The following is a 14,237-nucleotide window of genomic DNA, read 5'->3' on the forward strand; positions in this document are numbered from 1 at the left end:
GCGACAGGGTTCCCCTTGGCCTCACTTTCCACCCCACCAGCCTCCATATCCAGAGGATCATCCTCTGCCATTTCCGCCACCTCCAAAGTGATGCCACCATCAAATGCATCTTCCCCTTCCCTCCCCTCCCCTGTCAGCATTCTGAAGGGATCGTTCCCTCCGCAACACCCTGGTCCACTTCTCCATTACCCCTAACACCTCGTACCCTTCCCAAGGTACCTACCCATGCCAGTATAATACCTGCCCAATTACCTCCTCTCTCCTCACTATCCAAGGCCCCAAACACTCCTTATAGGTGAAGCAGCGATTTACTTGTACTTCTTTCAATTTGGTATACTGTATTTGCTGCTCACAATGCCATCTCCATTAAAGTGGGGAGACCAAACACAGACTGGTTGACCGCTTTGCAGAACACCTCCACTCAGTCCGAAAGCATGACCCCGAGCTTCCTGTTGCTGGCCATTTCAACAGTCTCCCCGCTCCGCTCTCATGCCAACATTTCTGTCTTTGGCCTGCTCCAGTGTTCCAGTGAACATCAACGCAAGCTCGAGCAGCAGCACCTGATCTTTCTATCAGGCACTCTACAGCCTTACATGAAACATAGAAAAATAGGAGCAGGAGTAGGCCATTCGTCCCTTCGAGCCTGCTCCGCCATTCAATACGATCATGGCTGATCATCCAAACTCAATAACCTGTTCCCGCTTTCTCCCCATATCCCTTGATCCCTTTAGCCCTAAGAACTATATATAACTCTTTCTTGAATCTATTTAATGATTTGGCCTCAACTGCTTTCCGTGAGAGCGAATTACACAGGTTCACCACTGTCCATGTGAAGAAATCTCTCCTTATCTCAGTCCTAAATGGCTTACCCCTTATCCTTAGACTGTGACCCCTGGTCCTGGACTCCCCCGCCATCGGGAACATCCTTCCTGCATCTAGTCTGTCCAGTCCTGTTAGAATCTTGTAGGTTTCTATGAGATCCCCTCTCATTCTTCTAAACTCTAGCGAATACAAACCCAATCGACCCAACCTCTCTTCATACGTCAGTCCTGCCAACCCAGGAATCAGTCTGGTGAACGTTCGCTGCACTCCCTCCATAGCAAGAACATCCTTCCTCAGATAAGGAGACCAAAACTACACACAATACTCAAGGTGTGGTCTCACCAAGGCCTTGTATAATTGCAGCAAGACATCCTTGCTCCTGTACTCGAATCCTCTCGCTATGAAGGCCAACATACCATTTGCCTTCTTAACTATCTGCTGTACCTGCATGTTTACTTTCAGCGTCTGGTGCACAAGGACACCCAGGTTTCGCTTTCCTCCTCCTTTCCCAATCTATCGCCAGTCAGATAATAATCTGCCTTTCTGTTTTTGCCACCAAAGTGGATAACCTCACATTTATCCACATTAGGACTGCATCTGCATGTATTTGCCCACTCATGCAACTTGTCCAAATCACACTGGAGCTTCTCTGCATCTTCCTCACAGCTCACACTCTCACCCAGCTTTGTGTCATCCGCAAACTTGGATATATTACATTTAATTCCCTCATCTATATCATTAATTATATATTGCGAAGAGCTGGGATCCTAGCACTGATTACTGCGGTACCCCACTAGTCACTGCCTGCCACTCGGAAAAAGACCTGTTTATTCCTCTTTGTTTCCTGTCTGCTAACCAGTTCTCTATCCATGTCAGTACCTTACCCCCAATCCCATGTGCTTTAATTTTGCATGCTAATCTCTTATGTGGGACCTTATAGAAAGCCTTCTGAAAGTCCAAATGCACCACATCCACTGGTTCTCCCTTATCTATTCTACTGGTTACATCCTCAAAAAATTCCAGTAGATTTGTCAAGCATGATTTCCCTTTTGTAAATGCATGTTGACTTTGTCCGATCCTGTCATTGTTTTCCAAGTGCTCTGCTATTACATCTTTTATAATGGACTCTAGCATTTTCCCCACTACTGATGTCAAGCTAACTGGTCTATAATTCCCTGTTTTCTCTCTGCCTCCTTTTTTAAATAGTGGGATTACATTAGCTACCCTCCAATCCTTGCGGACTGAACATTGAGTTCAATAACTTCAAAGCATGACTGGCCTTCTTTTAATATTTTATTTTTTAACCATATGCCTGCTTTTCATGTGTGCAGAGCTGCTCATTATTCTGCTATTCACACTCTCTCTGGACTAATGCTTTGTCTTTCACCACAAGTATTAACACAAGCTTTGCCTTTGGCCCAGGACAGCTTTGTTATTTAATCTTTCCTGCCCTATCAAACACTTTGTTCTCTCCTCCACCCCCTCCCCTTCACTTGCTTAAAACCTAATTCTTTTCTAACGTTTGCCAGTTCTGATGAAAGGTCACTGATCTGAAAAGTTAACTTTGACTCTCTCTCCACAGATGCTGCCAGACCTGCTGAGTATTTCCAGCACCTTTTGTTTTTGGTTCAGCAATACTCAAGTTCTGTACTACCAAACGACTAAATGACTCAGTGTTAATTGTGTTTAATCATATGCAGGTAGAGGGTGTTACGTAGGATCTTGAGCACATGTTGGGAGACACTTATGAAACTGAATGGAGGGGTTAGTGAGAATCTGCATGTTTGTAATTGTTTTACTCAGTAAACTAAATGCAAGACTGAGGAAAGATTGGCTCCAGCATAATCCTTCAACACCAAGCTTTCTGGAGTATAACATGGTAGCAGAGGATGGTTGCCTAAAGGTGAAGGTTGGAAAGTAAGAAAAGATATTTTTCACATAGGAAACTAAAATTCCAGTGGCTATTGTGGAAAGTGGCAGAAAGCAAATGTAAATGATCAGGGTATGATTACCCTCCAACGTTCTCCGAGTCTGAACTATATGACCAGTGGAAGAATGAAATGGATATGTGCACACAGGTTACGGCCACACTTCCTACCAAAAGTAAAACCTGAAGTAAAGTATTTTGTGAACTGGATACTCATCAGTTGGATATTGATGAAGGTTTCGATCAGGATCGTCCAACATAAAGCCCGCAGGACAGGATCTGGCCTGCCAAAGGTTTCCATCTGGCTCGAGGGTGTAAACTGTACACGAGCCGTTCCTCATCCACACCAGTAGATTTTAGCTCAAATAATTTTTTTTAAATCTGAGATTGAGAAAGTTTTGATGGACAAGGAAATAGAGTCAAGACAGGTGCATAGAGTTGGGATATAGATCTGACTGGAGATGAGAAATTTCCCAATCTTCTTGTAGACCAGCTTTTCAAAAAAAAATCTCATCAGTTTTACAGATGAGAGGTCCTGACATCGGCAAGAGCAGTTTCGCAACTTCGGACAGATTTGGCGTTATTTCAAAAGGCTGCCGGAAAACCCTGAGCCTGTCTGAAGTTGGCAAATGGCTATTTCTGCTGTTAGCAACTGTCAGCTGTGAAAATGACGTGATTTAAAAAGAACTGATCAACTATCTGGAAGGGGGATAGAGAGAGAGAGAGAGAGAGAAAGGGGGATAGACAGAGAGAGAGAGAGAAAGGGGGATAGACAGAGGTGAGTAACAGGGAGAGGGAGAGAAAGGGGGAGAGAGACAGAGAGAGAGTGATCACGATCGCACCTGACAGAAAGACATCTTTCCGGAATATCTGCACTACTGCAACAAGTGTGAGGGAAAATACTAACTACTTGTGCAAGCAGAAAAATGCCAGATAGCTCACTAAGAGTGTCCAACATAGTGACGAGAAAGTAAGTCAATAAATTAGTCTTCTCATTTAAAGCTTCTTCACAAAAATGTTCATTTTTTTGCTGTTTTGATTAATAGATACATCTGAACGCTGTTATCTTTCTGAAATTGTCTCACCTGCCCCCCATGTAAGACAAAAACAGTAATGTGGCCCCATGAAAAGGTTGGAAAACCCTGGTTTAGATCGTCTATTAAAATTCTTGGATGAGATTTACAAGAAAGATAATCGATAAATTTTTTTAAAATTTCTTTCATAGGATGTGGACGTTGCTAGCAAGGCCAGCATTTATTGTCCATCCCTAATTACCTTTGAGCTGCCTTCTTCAACCACTGTAATCCATCTGGTGCAGGAACACCCATAGTGCTGTTAGTAAAGAAGCTCCAGGATTTTGACCCAATGACAGTGAAGGAAAGATAATATAGTTCCAAGTCAGGTTAGTAAGTGGCTTGGAGGGGAACATGCAGGTGGTGGTGTTCCCATGTGACTGCTGCCCTTGTTTTTCTAGGTGGTCGAGGCCACGGGTTTGGAAGGTGCTGTTGAAGGAGGCTTGGTGAGCTGCTGCAGTGCACCTCGTCAATGGTGCATCCTGCTGCCACTGTGTATTGTGGTGCTGAAGGGAGTGAATGCTGAATGTCGTGGTTGGAGTGCCAATCAAGTGGGCTACTTTGTCCTGGATGGTGTTGAGCTTCTTGAGTTTTGTTGAAGCCACAAGCAGGCAAGTGGAGAGTATTCCATCACACTCCCGACTTCTGTCTTTGGGGAGTCAGGAGGCGAGTTGCTTGCCGCAGGATTCCTAGCCTCAGACCTGCTGTTGTAGCCACAGTATTTATATGGCTACTCTAGTTCAGTTTCTGGACAGTGGTAACCCCAGGATGTTTATAGTGGGGGCTTCAGCGATGGTAATGCCATTAAATGTCATGGGGAGATGATTAGATTCTCTCTTGTTGGAAATGGTCATTGCCCGGCTCTTGTGTGGCGCGAATGTTACTTGCCACTTATCAGCTTAAGCCTGAAAGTTGTCCAGGTCTTGCTGCATATAGACATAGACGGCTTCACTATCTGAGGAGTTGTGAATGGTGCTGAATATCGTACAATCATCAGCGAACATTCCCACTTGTGAGCTTATGATGGAGAGAAGGTTATTGATGAAGCAGCTGAAGATGGTTGGGCCTAGAACACTACCCTGAGGAACTCCTGCAGCAATTTTCTGGGGCTGAGATGATTGGCCTTCAACAACCACAACCACCTTCCTTTGTGCTCGGTATGACTCTAACCAGTGGTGAGGTTCCCCCTTGATTTCATAGAAACATAGAAAAATAGGAGCAGGAGTAGGCCATTTGGCCCTTCGAGCCTGCTCCGCCATTCAATATGATCATGGCTGATCATCCAAACTCAGTAACCTTTTCCTGCTTTCTACCCGTATCTCTTGATCCCATTAGCCCTAAGAACTATATATAACTTTTTCTTGAATATATTTAATGATTTGGCCTCAACTGCTTGCTGTGGTAGAGAATTCCACAGGTTCACCACTGTCCGGGTGAAGAAATCCCTCCTCATCTCAGTCCTAAATGGCTTACCCCTTATCCTTAGACTGTGACCCCTGGTCCTGGACTCCCCCGCCATCGGGAACATCCTTCCTGCATCTAGTCTGTCCAGTCCTGTTGGAATTTTGTAGATTTCTGTGAGATCCCCTCTCATTCTTCTAAACTCTAGCGAATACAAGCCTAATCAACCAATTCTCTCTTCATACGTCAGTCCTGCCATCCCAGGAATCAGTCCGGTGAACCTTCGCTGCACTCCCTCCATAGCAAGAACATCATTCCTCAGATAAGGAGACCAAAACTGCACACAATACTCCAGATGTACTCCAGATCGGCAGCACAGTGGCGCAGTGGTTAGCATTGTAGCCTCACAGCTCCAGCGACCAGGGTTCGATCCTGGGTACTGCCTGTGTGGAGTTTGCAAGCTCTCCCTGTGACCGTGTGGGTTTCCGCCGGGTGCTCCGGTTTCCTCCCACAGCCAAAGTCTTGCAGGTTGATAGGTAAATGGGCCATTGTAAATTGCCCCTAGTGTAGGTAGGTGGTAGGAGAATTGAGGGAAGGTAGGGAACATGGGATTAATGTAGGATTAGTATAAATTGGTGGTTGATTGTCAGCACAGACTCGGTGGGCCAAAGGGCCTGTTTCAGTGCTGTATGACTCTATGACTATGTGGTCTCACCAAGGCCTTGTATAATTGCAGCAAGACATCCCTGCTCCTGTACTCGAATGCTCTCGCTATGAAGGCCAAAATACCATTTTCCTTCAGAACTGCCTGCTGCACCTGCATGCTTGCTTTCAGTGACTGGTGTACAAGGACACCCAGGTCTCGCTGCACCTCCCCCTTTCCCAATCTATCGCTGTTCAGATAATAATCTGCCTTTCTGTTTTTGCCACCAAAGTGGATAACCTCACATTTATCCACATTATACTGCATCTGCCATGTATTTGCCCACTCACTCAACTTGTCCAAATCACACTGGAATTTCCCTTGACTTCAATTTGGCAAGGGCTTCTTGATGCCACATTTGGTTAAATGTTGTCTATATATTAAGGGTAATCACTCTCGCTTCACCTAGCTTTTTTGTCCATGTTTGGACCAAGGCTGTAGTGAGGTCAGGAACTGAGTGGAACCCAAACTGAGCATCGTTAAGCAGATTATTGCCACTTAAGTGGCGCTTGATAGCTCTGTCGACAATATCTTCCATCACCTTGCTGATGATCGAGAGTAGACTGACGGGACGGTAATTAGCCGTATTACTTTTTGTAGACAGAACATACATGGGCATTAATAAGTAGAATTTAAGATTGGGAGTCAGGATTTTGGGGCTTTTAAATATATTGGTTTAGATATTAAGCAGAATAGGTCTGGAATAGCTTTAGATCAACAATCCTACATAGCGTGTTACTTCCATCGCAGTTAATTGTTCAAGGTCGTCACAGAAAAATGATATATCTAAAGAAGAGACAGAGTAATTGTGAAGAAAGACTGATCACTTAAACTGGTTATGCACTCAGACTAAACCAGATGCTAGTTTTGATGTGTTGGAGTTAAGTACTCTGATGAAACACACAAATATTTTTAAGGACAAATAAAACATTAAAAAATTAAATCTGGAAAAATGCGTACTTCAGTTCCCATCCTTAGGTAACCCACACAATATGAAACTAGTCATTTTTAGTGATGCTTCATATGCTAATCTTGCTGATGGGTATTTGAGCTGCTTTCATAATATTTCTGATGGGTGAAAACGGGAAATGTTGTCCTATTGCTTGGGAAGCTAAGAAAATAAAAAAAGGTTGTTAAAAGTACTTCAGCTGCAGAAACACAGGCTCTTGTGGAGGGAGCGTATGTGGGGTTCTAGTTGTCAAATTTTTTGGGGGGGAGGGATTCTGTACAAGGGGCATATTGAAGATAAGGTCATGTAGATAAGCGATTGTTATGGTACACTCTACAAAAATGCGAATGAACAAAGGTTACAGATTGACTTTGCTGGATTAAACAAATGCTGGACAGAGAGAAAATCTCCTAAGTTTAAATGAGTACATGCAAGTCGTCAATTATCTGATTATTTTCCGAAAAGAAATCCTTGTATAAAGAAATTGTTAGGAGTCCTAGAGCAGGTGCGTCTCGCAATGTAATGCTTTGTACAGAATATGGAATTTATTTTTTTAAAAACAGCAAGTGCTGGAAATACTCAGCAGGTCAGGCAGTGTCTGTGGAGAGAGAAACAGAGTTAATAAAAACAGCAAGTGCTGGAAATACTCAGCAGGTCAGGCAGTGTCTGTGGAGAGAGAAACAGAGTTAATAAAAACAGCAAGTGCTGGAAATACTCAGCAGGTCAGGCAGTGTCTGTGGAGAGAGAAACAGAGTTAATAAAAACAGCAAGTGCTGGAAATACTCAACAGGTCGGGCAGCGTCTGTGTCGAAAGAAACAGAGTTAACGTTTCAGGTCAGTGACCTTTCATCAGGAATTTATTTTGATTTGTTGTGAGAAGTTTGTGCACGTTACATTCTAAGTTTTTTTTTAAAGAAAAAGGGAATCTGTCAATTGTATTTAATTATATGCAGATGAAATGTGTTATGCAGCAAGACCTGGACAATATCCAGGCTTGGGCTGATAAGTGGCAAGTAACATTCGCGCCACACAAGTGCCAGGCAATGACCATCTCCAACAAAAGAGAATCTAACCATCTCCCCTTGACATTCAATGGCATTACCATCGCTGAATCCCCCACTATCAACATCCTAGGGGCTACCATTGACCGAAAACTGAACTGGAGTAGCCATATAAATACCATGGCTACAAGAGCAATGTCAGAGGCTCGGAATCCTGAGGCGAGTAACTCACCTCCTGACTCCCCAAAACCAGTCCACAATCTACAAGGCACAAGTCAGGAGTGTGATGGAATACTCTCCACTTGCCTGGATGGGTGCAGCTCCAACAACACTCAAGAAGCTCGACACCATCCAGGACAAAGCGACCTGCTTGATTGGCACCCCATTCACCACCTTCAACATTCACTCCCTCCACCACCAACACACAGTGGCAGCAGTGTGTACCATCTACAAGATGCACTGCAGCAATGCACCAAGGCTCCTTCGACAGCACCTTCCAAACCCACGACCTCTACCAACTAGAAGAACAAGGGCAGCAAATACATGGGAACACCACCACCTGCAAGTTCCCCTCCAAGTCACACACCATCCTGACTTGGAACTATATCGCCGTTCCTTCACTGTCGCTGGGTCAAAATCCTGGAACTCCCTTCCTAACAGCACTGTGGGTGTACCTACCCCTCATGGACTGTAGCGGTTCAAGAAGGCAGCTCACCACCACCTTCTCAAGGGCAATTAGGGATGGTCAATAAATGCTGGCCTGGCCAGCGACGCCCACATCCCGTGAATGAATAAAAAAAAAATTAGGGCCTTACTTGAGTATATGTAAGGAGACATTTGCGAAACTGGGTGGAGCTTTGAGTGAGCAGCTCCATGTTTATAAACTTTTTACTTTATAAAATAAATGCAAAACTCTGTAAGGATTGGCTCCAGCTTAATCTGTCAGCAACAGGCTTTCAGAGTATAACAGCTAGATCCATTCAGTGGGTAAAGTGTATTCCAAACCACATTGCCACCACAGGTCACCCACACTCACTTGCAGGAATATAAATAACAAGCCCCCTGCTGGTTACAACCCAGGATTTACACTGCATATATAAACTTTTGGAGAAAGCATTCACTTCACGTACCCTGATTTTAAAATGCAGTGAAGTGCATTGCAAGAATCTTTACACACTCACTCTGGACTATCAGGTGGTAGGATCTGCTGCTTTTACTCATGCGGTTTTCTACGAAACAGGTGTAGGTGCCAGAATCTGATACCTGTGCCATATCAATGATTAAAGTCCTGTTATCATTGACCAATCTGTAACGCTCATCATGAATGGCTTCTCCTGTTGCGAGCCACGTGATAGACAGACCTTTCCCTTCCTTGACTGAACAATCCAATGCGATAACACTGTTTACCAGGCTGGAGTTACTGGATATTTCGAGGATGACAGGAAAATCTGGACAGAGATGAAACAGAGGATTTTAATCATTCGGGAGAGACTGGGTAATTCACATGGACCTTGAGACGTGGCTACAAGGAACCCAAAGCTGGCACCTGAACATCCAAGGGAGCATGACATTCAGGAAAGACAGGAAGCTGGGAAAAGGTGGTGGGGTGATTCTGTTAATTAAAGATGGCATTAGTACTGTCGTGAGAGATGACCTTAGTTCTAAAGATGAAGACATAGAATCAATTTGGGTAGAACTAAGAAACAGCAAGGGGGCAGAGAATATTGGTTAGAGTTGTTTATAGGCCATCAAATAGCAGTGGTAATTTAAATCACAGCATAAATCAGCAAATTAGAGGTGTGTGTAACAAGGGTAATACAGTAATCATGGGGGGTTTCAATCTACACATAGACTGGGTAAACTTTATTAGTACGAATTTTGTGGCGGACGAATTCTTGGAATGTATACGAGATGGTTTTCTGGAGCAGCATGCTGAAGAACCAACCTGGGAACAGATTAGTTTAGTATTGTGGAATTAAAAAGGACCAATTAATAATTTTGTTGTAAAGGAGCCTTTAGGAAAGAGTGATCATAATATGATGGAATTTTACATTAAATTTGAAAGTGATATAGTTCAATCAGAAATTATGGTCTTAAATCTAAGCAAAGGAAACTATGAAGGCATAAGGGGCAACTTGGCTATGGTGGATTGGGAAACTAAGTTAAAATGTATGATGGTAGCAATGGCTAACATTTAAAGAACTAGTACATAGTTTACAACAAAAATACATTCCTTTAACACACGAAAACCTAGCAAGGAAGGTGTTTCAATTGTGGCTAATGGAAGAAATCAAGGGTAGTATTAGAGCAAAGGAAGAGGTGTATAAAGTTGCCCAAAAAAATGGTAAACCTGAGGATTGGGAGCATTTTAGAATTCTGCAAAGGAGGACCAAGAAAAAGATTAAGAAAGGGAAAACAGAATATGAGAGTAAACTAATGAAAAACATAAAAATGGATTATAAAAGCTTATAAAAGGAAAAAAGAAAAATTTAGGAAAACCAAATGTGGGTCCATTACAAATGGAGTCAGGAGAATCTGTGTGGGGAATAAGGAAATGGCAGAGAAACTAAACAAACACTTCATGTCTGTCTTCACAGAGGAAAATACTAAAAAAAAAACTCCCAGAAATAATGGAGAATCAAGGGACTAGTGTAAAGGAGAAACTGAAAGACATTATGAGTAAAACATTGTACTAGAAAAATTAATGGAATTTAAAGTAGATAAATCTACCTTGGACCTACATCCCAGAGTATTGAAAGAGTTGGCTGTAGATACATTAGTGGTCGTCTTTCAAAATTCTACAGACCCTGGAATGGTTCCTGCAGATTGGAAGGTGGCAAATGTAAGCCCACTATTTAAGAAAGGAGGGAGAGAAAATGCTAGAATCTATAATAAAGAATGTGAAAACTGGACACCTGGACAATATTGGTAGGATTGGGCAGAGTCAGCTGGATTTATGGAAGGGAAATCATTTTCAACAAACCTGTTGCAGGTTTTTGAGGATGTAACTGGAGGATAGATAAGTGGGGTGGGGTGGTGGGGGGGGGACCAGTGGCTATGGTATCTTTAGATCTTCAGAAAGCTTCTGATAAGGTCCAACACAAAAGATTAGTAAACAAAATTAGAGCACAAGGGATTGGGGGGAATATACTGGCATGGATTGAGAACTGGTTCATGGACAGAAAACCAAGAGTAGGAATAAACAGGTCATTTTCAGGATGGCAGGCTGTGACTAGTGGTGGACTGCAAGGATCAGTGCTTGGGCCCCAGCTATTCAGAATCTATATCAAAGATTTGGATGTGGGGATCAAATGTAATAGTTACAAGTTTTCAGATGACACAAAATTAGGTGGAAGTGAGAGCTGTGAGGACGCTTTAAGGGGATTTGGAGAGGCTAAGCGAAATTGGCAAAATTTGGCAGGTGGAATGCAATGTGGAGAAATGTGAGGTTATCCATTTTGGTAGGAAAAACAGAAATACAGAGTATTTGGTGAGAGGCTGGAGTGTTGAATTTCAAAGGGACTTGGGCGTCTTTGTTCAGGAGTCACTGAAAGTTAACATGAAGGACAGCAAGCAATTAAGAAGGCAAATGGTATGTTGATCTTTATTACAAGAGGATTTGAGTATATGAGTAATGATGTCTTACTGCAATTATATAGAGCCTTGGTGAGACCGCACTTGGAGTATTGTGTGTAGTTTTGGTTTCCTTACCTAAGGAAACATATGCTTCGATAGAGGGAGTGCAACAAAGAGCCACCAAACTAATTCTTGGATTGGAGGGATTGTCTATGAGGAAAGATTAAATAGATTGGGCCATTATTCTCTGGAGTTTAGAAGAATGAGAGATGATCTCATTCATACATACAAAATTCTTACAGGGCAGGATCGATGCAGGAAGGAGGTTCCCCCTGGCTGGGGAGTCCAGAACCAGGGAACACAATCTCAGAATATGGGGCAGGCCATTTAGGATTGAGATGAGGAGGAATTTCTTTACTCAGAGGGTGATGAATCTTTGGAATTCTCCACCCCACAGGGTTGTGGAGGCTCAGTCGTTGAGTATGTTCAAGACTGAGATCGCTAGATTTCTACATATTAAAAACATCAAGGGATACAGGGATACTGCAGGAAAATGGTGTTGAAGTAGAAGATCAGCCATGATCTCATTGAATGGTGGAGGGGCTTGAAGGGCTGAATGGCCTACTCCAGCTCCTATTTGTTGTGTTCTTGTGACCCTCCACATCTACAGCCCGAATCTGAAGCTGAATGTTGGAGAAGAATGAGGTATATGGACTCAATCACAGTCAGTGAGTCTCTAATAGAAACTCCTCAGTGAACACAAACCAGCCATCTCACTCCAGGGGCCATAACAATGTCCTGTGGTGAAAATGGAGCCAGGAAAGGATGTGGTGAAAGCTCAACATTGGGTCAGAGATTGGAGCCCTGAAATTCCTTGGGCCACATGTGCAAAAAGGAAAATAAACCCTGTCTTTCAGGGCCTGGATCCTTTTGGTGAGAAACATCTGCCCTTGTGGAGGTCTGCAGGTCCTCACTCAGGGTACTGGCCTTCACTGATCCAGTCAGGGGGAATGTGTGCCCTGAAATAGCAGACAAATGGTGGGACTGTGGAGGGGTTTGAACCTGTGGGTGATTAATACTCACACTGTGTACATGGGGATTCTGCTTCCATCTTCAGCAATGCCCCACATTTGAACAATAATTCTGTATGTAAACATTCGAATAAGTTCTGACAAAAGGTCATGGACTTGAAAGGTGAACTCTGTTTCTCTTTCTCCACAGGTGCTGCTAGACTTGTTGAGCAATTTTTGCATTTTCTGTTTCTATTTCAGATTTGCAGCACCTGCAATATTTTGCTCTTGTATTAGATGAAGTGGATTGTGATAGTGTTTGGAGAAGAGGGCAGGAGCTGCCTTGTGGAATAGGAACAGGAGCTGGTACAAAGTGGATGACTCAATGGGCAGTGGGTTGAAGATGTAGCTGATTGGCTGTCATTTCTGTGATACCACTGACACCCAATTGCAGAGCAGCACCCTGTCCCTATATTGAAGCAGCCAGTGCCCTGGCCAAGGATCAATGTGAACAAGTTCAGAGTTGGCCTTACGAGAGCGGTGTCTGGGACAGACATGGGCTCCCACTTTGAACAGGAGCTGACCCTGATGCAGTAAAAAGCCAATAGGGGCTGTAGAGGTCAACTTCTAATCATTGATCTCAGTCCTGTCTCTCCTGATAACACTCACATGGAGCAGGAGAAAACTGAATCAGTACACAAGTTGGCTGGATCAAGAAAAGGAAAAGGGCTTCAGAACACAATCTACTCCATTCCTGAGTGAAGAATTGTGACCCAGTGTTTCTTTCTGTGAGAAGGTGGGGAGAATGGAAGAGTAAGGGGGAAGGTGGGAGGAGAGACAGAGATGGAGAGAGTGAAAAGGAGGAGTAATGAGGGGAGAGAGAGGAAGAGGGAGAGTATAGAGAGAGAGAGGCTGGGAGGAGAAGAAGATGGAAAGGGGTGAGAGAGATAGAGAGAGAGGGGGAAGGTAAGAGGGACAATGTGCAAAGAGAGGAAGTGACAGGGAACAATAAAATCTATAATTTTCCTCAATGCCCTTCATTTAGAGATTTGAAAACTGACAGGATTGCTACAACTGATGACTATCATGAGACCCTGCTGGAAAGTGATGCTCCATTTGGTGAGTTGCCTGCCAATGCTTGCTGTTGACAACAACAACTTGTCATAGAGTCATTTAGGACACATTCACCCATTGAGTATATGCTGGCACTCCACGGAGCAATCCAGTAAGTCCTACTCCCCTACTCGACCCCTGTAGCGCTACAACTTTACTTACTTCAAGTGCCCATCCAATTATCTTCTGAAATCATTGATTGTCTCCACTTTCACCACTCTCATGGGCAATATGTTCCAGGTCATTACCACTCGCTCCTTAAAAAAGTTCTTCCTTACATTTCCCCTGCATCTCTTGCCCAAACCCTTCAATCTGTGTCCTCTAGTCCTTGTATCATCAGTTAATGGGAACAGATTTTCATTGTCTACCTTATTCAAACCTATCATAATCTTGTACACCTCGATCAAATCTCTCCTTACTCTCCTTTGCTCGAGGGAAAACAAGCCCAGCTTTTGCAACTGAACCTTGTAACTAAAATCCCTCCTACCCAGAACCATTCTGGTAAATCACCTCTGCACCCTCTCATCCTAAAATGTGGTGACCAGAACTGGATACAATACTCCAGTTGGGGCCTAACCAGAGCTTTATAGAGGTTCAGCATAACTTCCCTGCTTTTGTACTCTATGCCTTTATTTGTGAAGTCCAAGATCCCATATGCTTTA

The sequence above is a fragment of the Heterodontus francisci genome, chromosome 29, assembly GCF_036365525.1.
Source record: "Heterodontus francisci isolate sHetFra1 chromosome 29, sHetFra1.hap1, whole genome shotgun sequence".
In the NCBI taxonomy this organism is placed as follows: domain Eukaryota; kingdom Metazoa; phylum Chordata; class Chondrichthyes; order Heterodontiformes; family Heterodontidae; genus Heterodontus; species Heterodontus francisci.